The sequence below is a fragment of the Pyrgilauda ruficollis genome, unplaced genomic scaffold, assembly GCF_017590135.1.
Source record: "Pyrgilauda ruficollis isolate IOZ18807 unplaced genomic scaffold, ASM1759013v1 scaffold91, whole genome shotgun sequence".
Taxonomy (NCBI): Eukaryota; Metazoa; Chordata; class Aves; order Passeriformes; family Passeridae; genus Pyrgilauda; species Pyrgilauda ruficollis.
In genome coordinates, this window is record NW_024531155.1 from 1,394,390 (window position 1) to 1,406,628 (window position 12,239).

The following is a 12,239-nucleotide window of genomic DNA, read 5'->3' on the forward strand; positions in this document are numbered from 1 at the left end:
AAGTTTGTAAAAGCCTTAGCCTAGCCTGTATTAGTACATACATACGCATTTGTATGTTGTGGCCTAGTTTTTCCAATTTCCACTAAATAAGGATATTGTGAGGACTTAGAATGCTCCTGTGCAAATCTTAGTGAGCATTTCTAGAACTGAACTGATGTGGCAAAAAAAAAAACAAAAACAAAACAAATTTCAAAATGCAAACAGTCATCCTATTTGTGCAGCAGACATTATTCAGACAGCTAATAAAGTTTTAAAAATAAAACCCATTCTCTCCATTTAGTGTATTTGATTGAACATTGAGGTGAGAAACAGGAACAGACTTTTCACTCAGTTCCTCTGCTTTCTCTGGTGAGGAGCTCTTTGCATAACCACATGCCACTGTCAGTGTTCATAGAAAAGAAACATGTTGTTGGCTTAAACACAGGAGAGTGCAACTGATCCAAGTACCATGCTTAAGGAAATCAGCACAAAATATTTATCCTGGTTTTGGCTTCTTTGCTATGGTATCTACCTCATGCACTTGTTGCATTCACAAGGATTTCCTGCTGTTGTGTGGTCAAAGCTGGTTTACTGCAGGTGTTTCTGCTTCTGTACTATATTGTTTTTCCTGTACAGTTACCAAGCAATGCAGTATCAGTCAACACACAGCGTAAGTGCTACAACACCAACAGACAAGTCTCCCAGATGAAATGAAACTAGATTCTGGAAACCTGCTCACAGAGAGAAAATCCCTTTTTTTGTCTTGTTCCTCTCATTCCCAGATGTGAATGGAATAGAAAATATTTTCTCTTTTTTTAAAACTTGGGTATTTCATACTTGATAACTATTATTTACAAGTTGTCTTTAAATGGAAGATTTTCTTGATAGAAAGCATTTAAAGATTATTACAGTGTACTACCAGTAACAAACAATCTGACTGCAAAGGGCTCACTTCCATAGAAAAATGGGACAAAATAGCAATAGTATTATCTATATAACCAGAACGCTTTGCTCAGAAGACCTGTGAGATATGCACCCCTATATAAAAAATGACAGTTTAAAAAATGTTTGCTATGAGCTGGGGTAGGAGCTCCTGGATGCCACTGCTGCTTTGTCATGAGCAGGTGGCTGCGGGCTGCTGTGGTGTGGAAAGTTTCACCCAGAGTAAGGGTTATGTTTTGCCAGCTTACAAACTCGTGTGGGAACACGAGGCAACTTTGCTTGGAAAACTTTGTGGTGAAGATGAGGCCTGAGGAAATGAGGCTCTCCGGTTCCAAGGCCACTTCTCACATGGGCAGAGCTAAGTGCTTCCAGCCCCCTTTCCTCATCCCTGATCACTTCCACGCCTGTGCCCACGCCCTGTTTGTTCTACTGCGATTGTCTGTAGAGCTGAGTAACAAACCAGAGCAGAGAGCTGATCCAACATTAAAAGCTCTCCTCCTCCCCTCCCCTTTAATTCCTATGTTTGAGGACATGCTGAGAGAAACATCCACAGAACCGAGAGCTGCAAAGCTAGGAACCAGATCCTTATAACAACACTAAGAAGCCCAAAGGAAATGAGATACCTAATTAAATCTGTGAATCTGACTTTCTATGACCTGTTTAGAATAGTGAGAATCCAGCTTTTTGGATTCTGGCAGGTTCTTCAGATTCTTCCCTGGCACCCTAAAACTCAGTTAATCTTCTTTTTAATTTATTTAATAAATGTTATTTTAATCTGTTGTTTTCTAGATGCTGAAGTTACATTTCACAAATATTTCACTAATTTAATTTCAGTGGATGCTGAAAAATGTACTAAAAATGTTGACTTAAGTCCTAGCTGAGGGATATGCAAATGTAACTGTATTCCAAAGATATTTGCATTAAAGATCTAATTGAATTAACTGTTCACACAGCTTCCACAGTCAGCTTGTCATGGCCTCCTTTCAAGCTTGACTACATCCATTTTTGATAGAGAGATTTAAAAGGTTCTCTCCTTTCCCCTGGGATTAAAGACAGGGATGAGCACTAATTAGCCACCTGCACCCACAGCACAGTGCTACATCTTGTTTACCTTACAGAATCTGCTGCACCCTTGGGGAAAAAATCAGTGTGGTGGGCTTTTTCTTTTAAACATTTCAAGTTCAGTTTCTTCAAGAGAGGTTTAAAGTTTGCACAATTGTTAGCATTACTAGGAAGAGCAAGAGTGCCTGTTTCTCACACTGCAACCTGGATTCAGTAGAGGAAATAATAAATACTTATCTATTCAATTTTTCTTGTTCATCAAGTGAGTCACACATTTGGTGTTACCTGCAGCACTTTGATGCCCACAACATATAAAATGAGACTTTGAAAATAAAAGTAACATTTAGCAATCACAAGAGCTCTACTCATGTTAGCATGATGTAGAATCCACTAAATTGGCAATTAAAATACAAGAAAAAACCCAGAATTTTTTTCAAAAATCCTTTAATGTAGTGATGCTTAAATAGCTTTTAATTTTTTTTTTAATTGAATGAAGCACTATTTAGGACTAGCAGCTGAAAGAGTTGCAATTTAAACTACAGTCTGATTCTTTTTTACTGTTTTTTCTTACCTTGGCATTTTCTGACTAAGAATGGTAAAAAAGTGATCTGCTTTGTTTGTCTTTTATAAGTTCTGACTCAGTGGCAGGCAAGTACTACTTATGGGCCTGATGTAAAGCCTAGTGAAGTCAACTGGAATGCTTCCAGTGACTTAATTAGACTTTGGATTGGGTCTGAACTGCAGCAATTTACTCAACTCTGGAGCATAAATTACAGACATAAAAAACAAATTATTTGTGTGTTGCAGGATTACTGACAGCAAAATGTATGATGTCAGAAAAATAATAGGCAGAGATAGCCTGCACAAGTTGGAAAAGCTTAAAATATAGCCAAAGATAGGGGAATACTCTTTGGCAGAAATAGAGACAGTCTCAGTTCCAGTGTCAGTGGAGGAAAGTTGAGTAATTTGACAGACAATTATGTGATTAATCTAGCAGGAGAAGACACTATCTGTCTCCCTCCCAGTCACCACTCTGCTGCCTGAGCACTGGACTAATATCTGGATGAGATGATGGTCTGCTGGTCAGCAGGAAGGTTCCTGAGTCTGTAACCCCTGGAAATCCCTTTAGAAATGTTAAAAATTCCAGTGGCCAAGACTCAGAGCAGAAGTGAACAGTACCAGCCAAACACATCAGCTGAGTTTGTTGCTAGAGTAAATAAGATAGTGTTGAAGAGAATGGAATGTGAATGTTACTGAACAAAAAAGTCAAGCAATCTCTACCTGAACCATAATATTTTGTTGTAAAGAAATATCTCCCAATTATTGTTCTTCTGAAATTCCATACTGCATGTCTCGGTGAGTTAGGAATGATACAATGAGCTAGGTAGGTACTTGTTTCAGTCAAAACTTACATAATTTCCCCTTGTTTGAAAACCTTGGGATGCCGACATCTTACCTCAGCTGCCCCAGAAAAACTAACTAAAATATTTGTTACAAAGGGGTTGTTTGTATACACCTATTCTCAGGTAAGTAGTTTATTTCAGCACATAAGAACTTAATCAGTGAAGAGTAATTCTACTTTGGAAAAATATTTATTATTTTGGAGTAAACCGATTTTTTATTCTGGAAAAGCCTATCCAAGCAAGAATTGTTATCCTGGAATAGTTGATTATGCAATAGCTACGTCATTCCATCTTGGAGTATATCACTTTATCTTCCCTTTATTAGCAAATCAGGAAAGATTTTCATAAAGAAGAAGCATTTAGAGCATTTTAGAGAAGCATTTACATAAAACAGTTTGTATTTTAAGAAACTGAAAAGAAATTTAAATTGAGATATATATTTTCAGTTAATGGGTTTTGTCTTACATAAATTTATATGCAAAATTCATTAATGCAGTAGCATTTTTTCATTTGTTTTTAAGTAATGTTTTGCTATTAGAAATCATCTCCCTCTCCCAAAAGGAAACAAGCCCCTCCTGCTGTGAATAAATAAGAAAAAAGTTTTAGCATTCCCTTTCTCTTCAAATTTCTCCATATTTTGTCTCCACTTGTTTTCACCATTTGTTTTCGGTGTTGAAAACAGAGGATGGGCAGAGAAATTGGACAGACAAATGGAAAAAAGAAGTCAAGGTTTTGAGTTTTTTCCCTGTTATTACATCAGGTGACACAGTAACAAACACAGATAAGATACTGAACAAACAAATCTTTCCTCAGATCACACCGTGCCTTAAAGTATGGTCATTTTTTACCACTCTATCAGTCTAATAGCCGATTCTCCTCACAAACCTTTCCTCACTTACTGCCTCAAATTGTCATGGTCATCATAACACTTTCCAAACTGGAACAGAAAGAATGGGAAAGGAAAAAAGCATAGAGAGAAGAAAGTCTCTGAATAATACTTGGAAAGAAAAATTTAGAGTAACTGGAAATATTTGTCTTTTAAAATCATTATACAAGAAAAGATGCTTTCTGAGAGAATTCTTCCCCTTTGTTTTTACACTGGCAGAACTGTTGTCTTTTTCTAAAACAGCATCTGTTTTCTGCTGGGCAGATCAACACAACATCACCTCACACACTCCTGCTTTGGTCCAGTAAAACATGCTCAACTTCTGCGTATACCCTGTGTGAATTACTGTCAACAGATAACAAATTATTTGATGCAAAGAGTTTGTTTAACATTATGAAAACAATTTTGCTAGCATTCCCAGGCAGGATTTTTACACTAATTTTCCCACATAAGAATGGCAATTAAACAGCATGAAAAGTGACTTCCAGTTCCCAAAGTTTCGTTTCATTTGGGAGCCAATATGATTTAGTGGCTAGACAAGTTTAAAAGACAAGGAGCCAGAAGAGTTTAACATTTTCAGGGAGTTTCATCAGTTCACTGAATCACCTTGGGCTTCTCAGTTAACTGTTATGTTCTTTAGTGAAACCATCTGTAACACTGGGTGAAAACACCCCCAAATACCCCCCAAAATACCCAACCTAATTCAGAAACAGATGCTTATGTCTGGTTCTGTTCTCTAAAGCAAACAAATTACAAAAAAAAAAAAAAAAAAAAAAAAAAAAAAAAAAAAAAAAAAAAAAAAAAAAGAGCAAGACAAATATGGCACGAGAACAAGACATTCCTTTAGCAACCTTACAAGTCAAGCTGAGACATAGCTGCAATGAAAGCCTTCTCAGCTGCAGTGCTGCATATCATTGAGTTAAAAGCCAGCATAAAATACACTGTGATGTCTACTTGATTATTAAATGCTTACTTTGAAACTAGAAGGCAAAATTCAGACTTCACTTATATAGCTACAGCCTCACTGACTTCAGAAAAAACCAATGGAAGTCCATGGAGTAGCATCCTGTGAAGTCTGAACCCCATGCTCAAAAAAGAAACTTTTAAGTCAAGGAACAGGCATTGCATTCTTTGCTGACACATGTGCTTGCCTGAAAGCACTGTGCATTTTATGGTACTTTATCAAAGAGAAAACAGTTGTCATGGCCATTGTTCTAGTCTGGACACCAGCTCAGACTGTCTTGTGAAAAACAGCAACATCACTATTACCATAAAAAGCTGTACAGCAAATGGAAAAATCAATGTGGCAGTGAAGGCACGAGAATAGAGATTGGGAACCCACCCAGGCTTCATTTCCAGATGTATCAGACACTTCCTGCATGATCATGTACATATCATCAAACTTTGTTTTTCCAGTTTCCTCATCTACAAAATGGATAGGGAAGCTCTTGTTCAAGAGGCTCTGTGCTTTGAGACTGAGATGAAAAAGAGGCTTAAAAGGTCTGCAGTTAAGGAGGAACTGCACATTGTTAACTATGGCAGCCTTACTTAATTGTTTTCCTTTTCAGTTAATGCATTATTAGTTAATTTGGCTTGTCACTGAAAATATTCTGCAGTAGAGGCTTACACAGTTTAAATGCCCCTAAGTGTCACCATCAGCTGAATTAATACTCTTACACAAAATGCATGTGAATGTTGCACTTGAAAACATTCAAGTGCAGAAGGCCTGCATCCCACTGAAATGCAACACAGCATGTGGGAAACCTACAGTTTCAAAGAGCATTGCTGGCAGTCACTGACAGAACCTAGGATCATAGAGGTATTTTCAGCAAAGCAGTGTGCTGTCAGTGGCACTCCTTTGCATAATTCTAATCACAAACAGATACTGCAGTTCTGTCCCTGCATACATCAACAGTAGGACTTGACCTTGCCACGGCACAGGGAGCCACTAATGCATACAAAGAGCCTGTCGTGGCATCAAGCCAACAAAAGAGTGCATTTCTGTGCCTGTGCTCAGCTGGCAGAGGCAGAACAAATGGGAGAACAACCTGGCAATGCCCTGCTGCTTTATTTACACCTCAGAGCTGCTGTAGCACAATGGCTGGGGACAGACTGAGCTCAGAGAAATGGACATTATTTAGCCCTGTGTTCCGGAGCTGGGCTGCACCCTTCATTTTCAGTCAAAAACCCCTTTTTCTGTTGTGGTGTGGTTCTGGTTTGTTTTGTTGGAGATTTTTGGGGAAGGGGAGGGAGATTAGGTTTGGGTTTTTTTGGAGTCGGACAGCATGCATGGAGTGCACTGCCTGTGTTCCACTACCAAAACACCAGTCCGAAGTGCCTGCTGTGCTGTCTCCTCACACTTGAACACGTCAGAAAACCCAGAGCCCGAAATGCCCGGGGAGCTGCCGGCATCTAACGACCAAAAGCTGAACTACAAGCCCCGGCTTGTCAGCCGCAGGAAAACCACTGCCCCTACACGCCACACATTTTCACTTGTTCTGGGGCTAAAAACGGCAGGGGCGACAGAAGGTTAGAGCTGGAATGCCAAAAAGAAAAAAAAATCTTAGTACTCAGCAAGATTGACTCCTACAAAGTCCATCTCTTTGTATTTTTTTCTATTTACCGCTAGAGGTCTATTACTAACATGACTTATGCTGATTTTATTAATGAATATAATTTCATGCACTTGCACTTATTTTAAACAAAGTTGATAGTGCTATGAATTGCTGCCCCTTCCAAAACACTTCAAAGTATAAATATTCTGCTGCAATATTAGAGATTTATATATTTGAATGATATTTTTTCCTGCCTTGTTAAAAGACAGGGTCCTCCAATCACATAGAGCCTCCATACACATGAAGAAACGTACCTGGATTCTGGAAGATTCTGATTTTGTGCCTGATTTAAATGTAAGGCAAAAAAATGGTTCTTCCCTGGTAACTTCTCTGGGTCTCTAAAATAAAATAATAAAAATAAAATCAATCAGTATGGACTTTCTGTTCAAGCTGCTGAAGGATTAATCTTGGTTTGCTGAAGTGTTTGAACCAGTTTCTGACAAGCATCTTTTTCTGCAAGCAAGGTGGCAGTATTTCCTTCACCTCTGTTCATTCAACCAGCTCACTTAAATGGATTACCTCTGCTGATATTTTTTTTCATTATTTCCATCCATAAATACATAAAGAGATGCAGGATGATCTCTACTAGTTCTACACACTAGAATGACTGAGAGATCAAACAAATCACGTGCTCTTCCTGCAAGTATACTTCCATTTTTTACTAAAAGCTTTTTCAAGGCAAAACATATTTAGTGAATCTCCTTAAGAAGAAGGATCAAATACATTTATTTTATTCAACTAAAAGCAACTATAAAGAGGGTTTTTTTCTTCATTATTTTCTTTCAAATCCTATATTTATCCACTAGGAGTTTGGGATGAACCACAAGTAAATGTGTAACAACTACCTAAGGGAAAAAAAAAGAAATTAAACAGTCCTCATCTTCCCAAACAGTGAAATGTATGTACAAATTAAGATGTTATGTTAAAATCTGAAATGTCTCAGATGTATGTAACTATACCACATCCTCTTTGCTAGCAAAAAGAAATGGTAAATTATGCATGAAGACCATAATCAGCACATTTTAATGGTTACCAAACAGTGAAAAATCAGTCTTTAAGACACAATACAACTGTAACTTAATATAAACAACCATTTAAATCAAACATTTCTGTTCACTGGCTTAGGACTAATTTTCATGGTGACTGATTTAAAGCACTCCTCCAAAGTATTACTGTTTACTCATTCCAAGCTACAGGAAATATTTTTTCTGCAAACACTGCTGCCAGACTCCTGGCTTTTTCTAGCTGCAGTCACACAGTTACTTCTGCAAACAGGGTTATGGCATTGGTTCCCGTGGACGTGTGGGAAGCTCCTGGCAGCCTCTTGCAGAAGCCACCCCTGTGGCCCTCCTCTGCCAAAACCTTGCCACGCAAACCCTATACAAAGCTCTGGTAGCATAAAGAAACTGTGAAAATAGTACTTTTTTAGTACAATGTACCACCCGTTCACATTACCCAAAGTGATAGCCCCCCAGTTCACAGCCAGCTACTCATGTTCTATCTTTACACCACAAAAAATGCTGTTTTAAATTGATACGGTTCTGCCATCTTCCTTCTGTGCTTATAGTACCACCATTCATGAGTTCTGAAAGCTTTTAAAAGCCTCAGTTTATCTCAAATACCTTCTTGCCTCAGCTCTTGACTTTACAAATCTTCAGACCAACATCTTCAAGACAGTTTATGAAGTGTTCCCTCAAGGGTGAAAGGAACAGCTTTTACCACAACATGCTTTTTGTCATTTGTGTTATACTGAATAGTAACCATTTGTCTAAAAAAAAAAAAAAAGAAATCCAACCAAGGAAAATGTTCTTCCCCAAATTAGAGACTGCAATGGGATATTCTGCCCAGAATCTGAAGACAGACCTTTCACAGCAGCATAAATAATACTTCTGGTATAACTAAGAAGTGTGACCCTCGTGTCACATGCAGCCCTTTTATCCTGTCTTTTTCATTCTATGTGGGACAGCATTAATTAGTTGTTCCCACAGGAATTCATTCCACAAACTCATACCAGCCCTTCTTTTGCTTGCTGTGTTGTGCAGAGATACTAAGCTGCTGCCCATGCCATCAGCCCATCACTTTTTGGGTGCTGCCCAGCTGAATGTTGAGCACCTTGAATCTGATGTGGCATTAAATATTTTAAAATTCTGGCCTTGACCAGAGCTCTCCAGAAGGAAAGATGTTACATGATTACTAAATTTTTAAGGAATGATTATTTCAAAGTCAAGCATACTGCATTTTTTGTAGTTCCCTGAGACACACTGAAGGAATGCAGATCCTGGGAGTGTACAACCTTTGGCTCACACATAAAGCACAAAGATGCAGGCAGCTATAAATAGCATGCAGGAATAATGCAACCATTACTATATTCTGCTATAACTGAACCTCTATTCTGCCTGAGGGACATGAAACCCAGGCCTAGTCTTCATCAGCAGAATTAAATCCAAGTTTGTCCACACACAGATATCCATGAATAAAATGGTATCATGGAAGAATTAAACTAAAACTTTTAACAGGCTGTTCAGATTCAGTTCAGAAGAGGTTGGGACAACTCAAACTCCAACATTCTTTGTCTCTCAGGCTGGGGTTTGACAGGACACAAATTTCACCATGGACTACTAAGCAAATAGGCAACTTAAAATATTTTTTTATAACCAGATCACCCTCTTATTTTTTAAAACTGTGTTCCCTTAAGCATTAGGCTTTATCACCACTATTAATATTCATGCTAGCTAGCTTGAAGTATTTATTTATTAATGCCCCCTAAACTCTTTGGCTTGATCATGTGTTTGAGTGCTGGTCAGAGAATCACAGAATAATGGAATGGTTTGGGTTGAAAGTGACCTTGAAGATCACCTAGTTCCAACACCTCTGCCATGATGTCCTGGTTTTGGCTGGGATAGATTTCACTTTTTTTTAAGTAGTTGGTACGGTGCTCTGTTTTGGATACAGTATGAGAAAAATACTCTGATGTTTTGGTTGTTGCTAAGTAGTGCTTACCCTTAGTCAAGGACTTTTCAGTGTCTCATGCTCTGTCAGTGAGGAAGTGCATGGAAAGCTTGGCCAGGACAGCTGACTCACAGAATCATAGAACAGTTTGGGTTGGAAGGGGTTCTAGTTCCAGCACCTCTGCCACAGGCAGGGACACCTTCCACTGGATCAGGTTGCTTGGAGTCCCACCAAACATAGCCTTGAACAATTCCAGGGATGGGGCATCCACATCTTCTCTAGGGAACTTCTGCCAGCACCTCACCATCCCCAGAGTAAAGAATTTCTTCCTAGTGTCTAATATAAACCTACCCTCTTTCAGTTTAAAGCCATGTCCCCTTGTTCTATTGCTACAGGCCCTTGTAAAAAAAACCCTGTGCAGCTCTCTTGTAGCGCCTTTTAGGTACTGAATGGCTGCAGGTAAGGTCTCCCCAGAACCTTCTCCAGGCTGAAAAACCCAATCCTCTCAGCCTGTCTTGATAGGAGAGGTGCTCCAATCCTCTGAGCTTGTCCACGGTCCTCCTCTGGACTCGCTCCAACAGTTCCACACCCTTTTAATGCTGGGGACCCCAGAGCTGATGCAGCACTGCAGGTGGGTTCTCACCAGAGCAGAGGGGCAGAATTCCCTCCCTTGCCCTGCTGGCCATGCTGCTTTTGAGCTTCCAGCCTGAATAAGCTTTTTAGTCAGGAGAAAAAGAAATCGAATTTGAATTTGCTACACACTTGCTTACTCTACTCAGAACCTTCCCACTGTTTCTTTACAAGCATTTCACGTATTTCTTCATGTCTGCTAGAGCATTTCCGAGGAATACCAACGGAATATGAGAATACACTTTGTATATGGGTCACATTCTAGAAATATACACAATTACTGCGCCAGCACACACGTACCGAGGGCACCAGCTTCTCCTCCTGGCAGCACAACCAGCTGTGGGATGTGCCCTCCAACCCGTGCGGCTGAGGGGTGATTCCCCCAACCTGTGTGGCCGTGGGATGTCCCCTCCAACCTGTGTGGCCGTGGCATGTCCCCTCCAACCTGCGTGGCCGTGGGGTGATCCCCCCGTGTGGCTGAGGGGCGATCCCTCCAAGCCGCAAGGCTTGGGATGTCCCTCCAAACCGTGTGGCTGTGGCGTGATCCCTGCGGCCAGCGTGACGCCGGTGTCCCCTGTCCTTTCCCACACCTATTCCCCGGGCTGCTACCTCACTAAGAAAAAAATGGACTCGCCAGGAACCCGCTTAGAAACGTTTCGCGTGGCGCCCCGCAGGTGGAGCGGGGCGCTCCGGCCGGGCCGCACAGCGCAGGGAAGCGCTGGCACATGGCACTTCCCGCCCCTCGCTGGGACCTGCTGGGTGAGGGGAAGGAAAGGTTCCTAGGCTGTACCACTGCGCGCCTTGCGGGTGAGGACGACATGAGGCGATTGCCGCTCGCCGCGGCACCATCCGGCTCTCCCGAGCCGAACAGGGCGGATCCCAGCCCAGCATCCCAGCGCTACATCCCGCTCACTGCCCCGGGGCCCGGGCGCGCTCCCCACCCTCCTCTTCCCCCCTTCGGCGGCCCCCCGCGCGGCGAATGGTGCGAGCCGCAGGTGTGGCCGGCGGGACAAACCAACAGCGGGCGGGGGGAGATCGGCGCGGCGGGAGGGCGGGACGGGACGGGGCTGGCAGCGGGCGCATCACCGGGAGCGAAGCGGGCGGAGCGGCCGCCGCGGGAGATTGAAGTACCGGGGCCACGGCGGGGCGAGGAGCGTGAGGTGTTGCCGCCACTGCCAGCGTCTCCCGTGGGGAGGAGAATAGGAGGCCGGTAAGTGCCATGGGCTGGCGGCAGCGGGAGTGCGGCCCCGGCGGCGGCGGTGCCGGGGGGGGCGGGCAGGGCACGGCGGGGCAGCGGCCGCGGCTCCGGGAGGCCGGGGGTCCACCCCTGCCCCGGTGTCTGTCCCCGGCCTGCCCCGCCGAGCCGCCCGTGCCCGAGCTGCGGGTGGGAGAAGGCGCGTGGCGAACCGGGAAAGGGCGCGCGAGGCGGGGGAACGCCGGGCTGCTCTCGCCAAGGTTGCTGGCCCAGGTGTTGGGACAGGCAGGCCGTGACCTGGATCACAAAACCAATCTTGGTCTAAAGATAAAGTTAGATTTTTTTTTTTTCCCCCTGAAAAAATTTTTTCAGCTTGAGTCAGCTTCCTGGGCTGATTCAGGGTAGGGGCAGTGAGAGGAGAAACTCGTGGCTGGAGCTGATGCACGTGGTGCAAGTACGGGTCGAAAGTGTTAATAAAGCTGCCGGCTAATTAGAACATCTGTATTAACTCTAATTAGAGCATCTGCAGGAACTCTAGTTAGAACATCTGTAAGAACTCGTGAGTTATTATTTGGTCA

General features: G+C 42.3%; 1 protein-coding gene and 1 long non-coding RNA gene across 9 annotated transcripts in view; one reads left to right on the top strand and one right to left on the bottom strand.

Moving 5' to 3' along the window:
- LOC121365242 overlaps positions 1-11,196 on the bottom strand; it is a 37,243-nt gene extending 26,047 nt beyond the window's left edge. Inside the window, exons 1-2 of the long non-coding RNA XR_005956976.1 lie at positions 10,767-11,196; positions 7,142-7,225 (exon numbers count right to left, since the gene is read on the bottom strand). This is a non-coding gene — a long non-coding RNA (uncharacterized LOC121365242). The remainder of the gene's footprint in view (positions 1-7,141; positions 7,226-10,766) is intronic.
- A 291-nt stretch (positions 11,197-11,487) lies between these two features.
- The window catches only part of OTUD4 (OTU deubiquitinase 4), a 28,464-nt gene continuing 27,712 nt past the window's right edge, over positions 11,488-12,239 (top strand). For all 8 annotated transcript variants that reach the window (XM_041489234.1, XM_041489238.1, XM_041489240.1 and 5 more), the window contains exon 1: positions 11,488-11,676. The gene's annotated coding sequence lies outside the window, so the exon portion shown is untranslated. The remainder of the gene's footprint in view (positions 11,677-12,239) is intronic.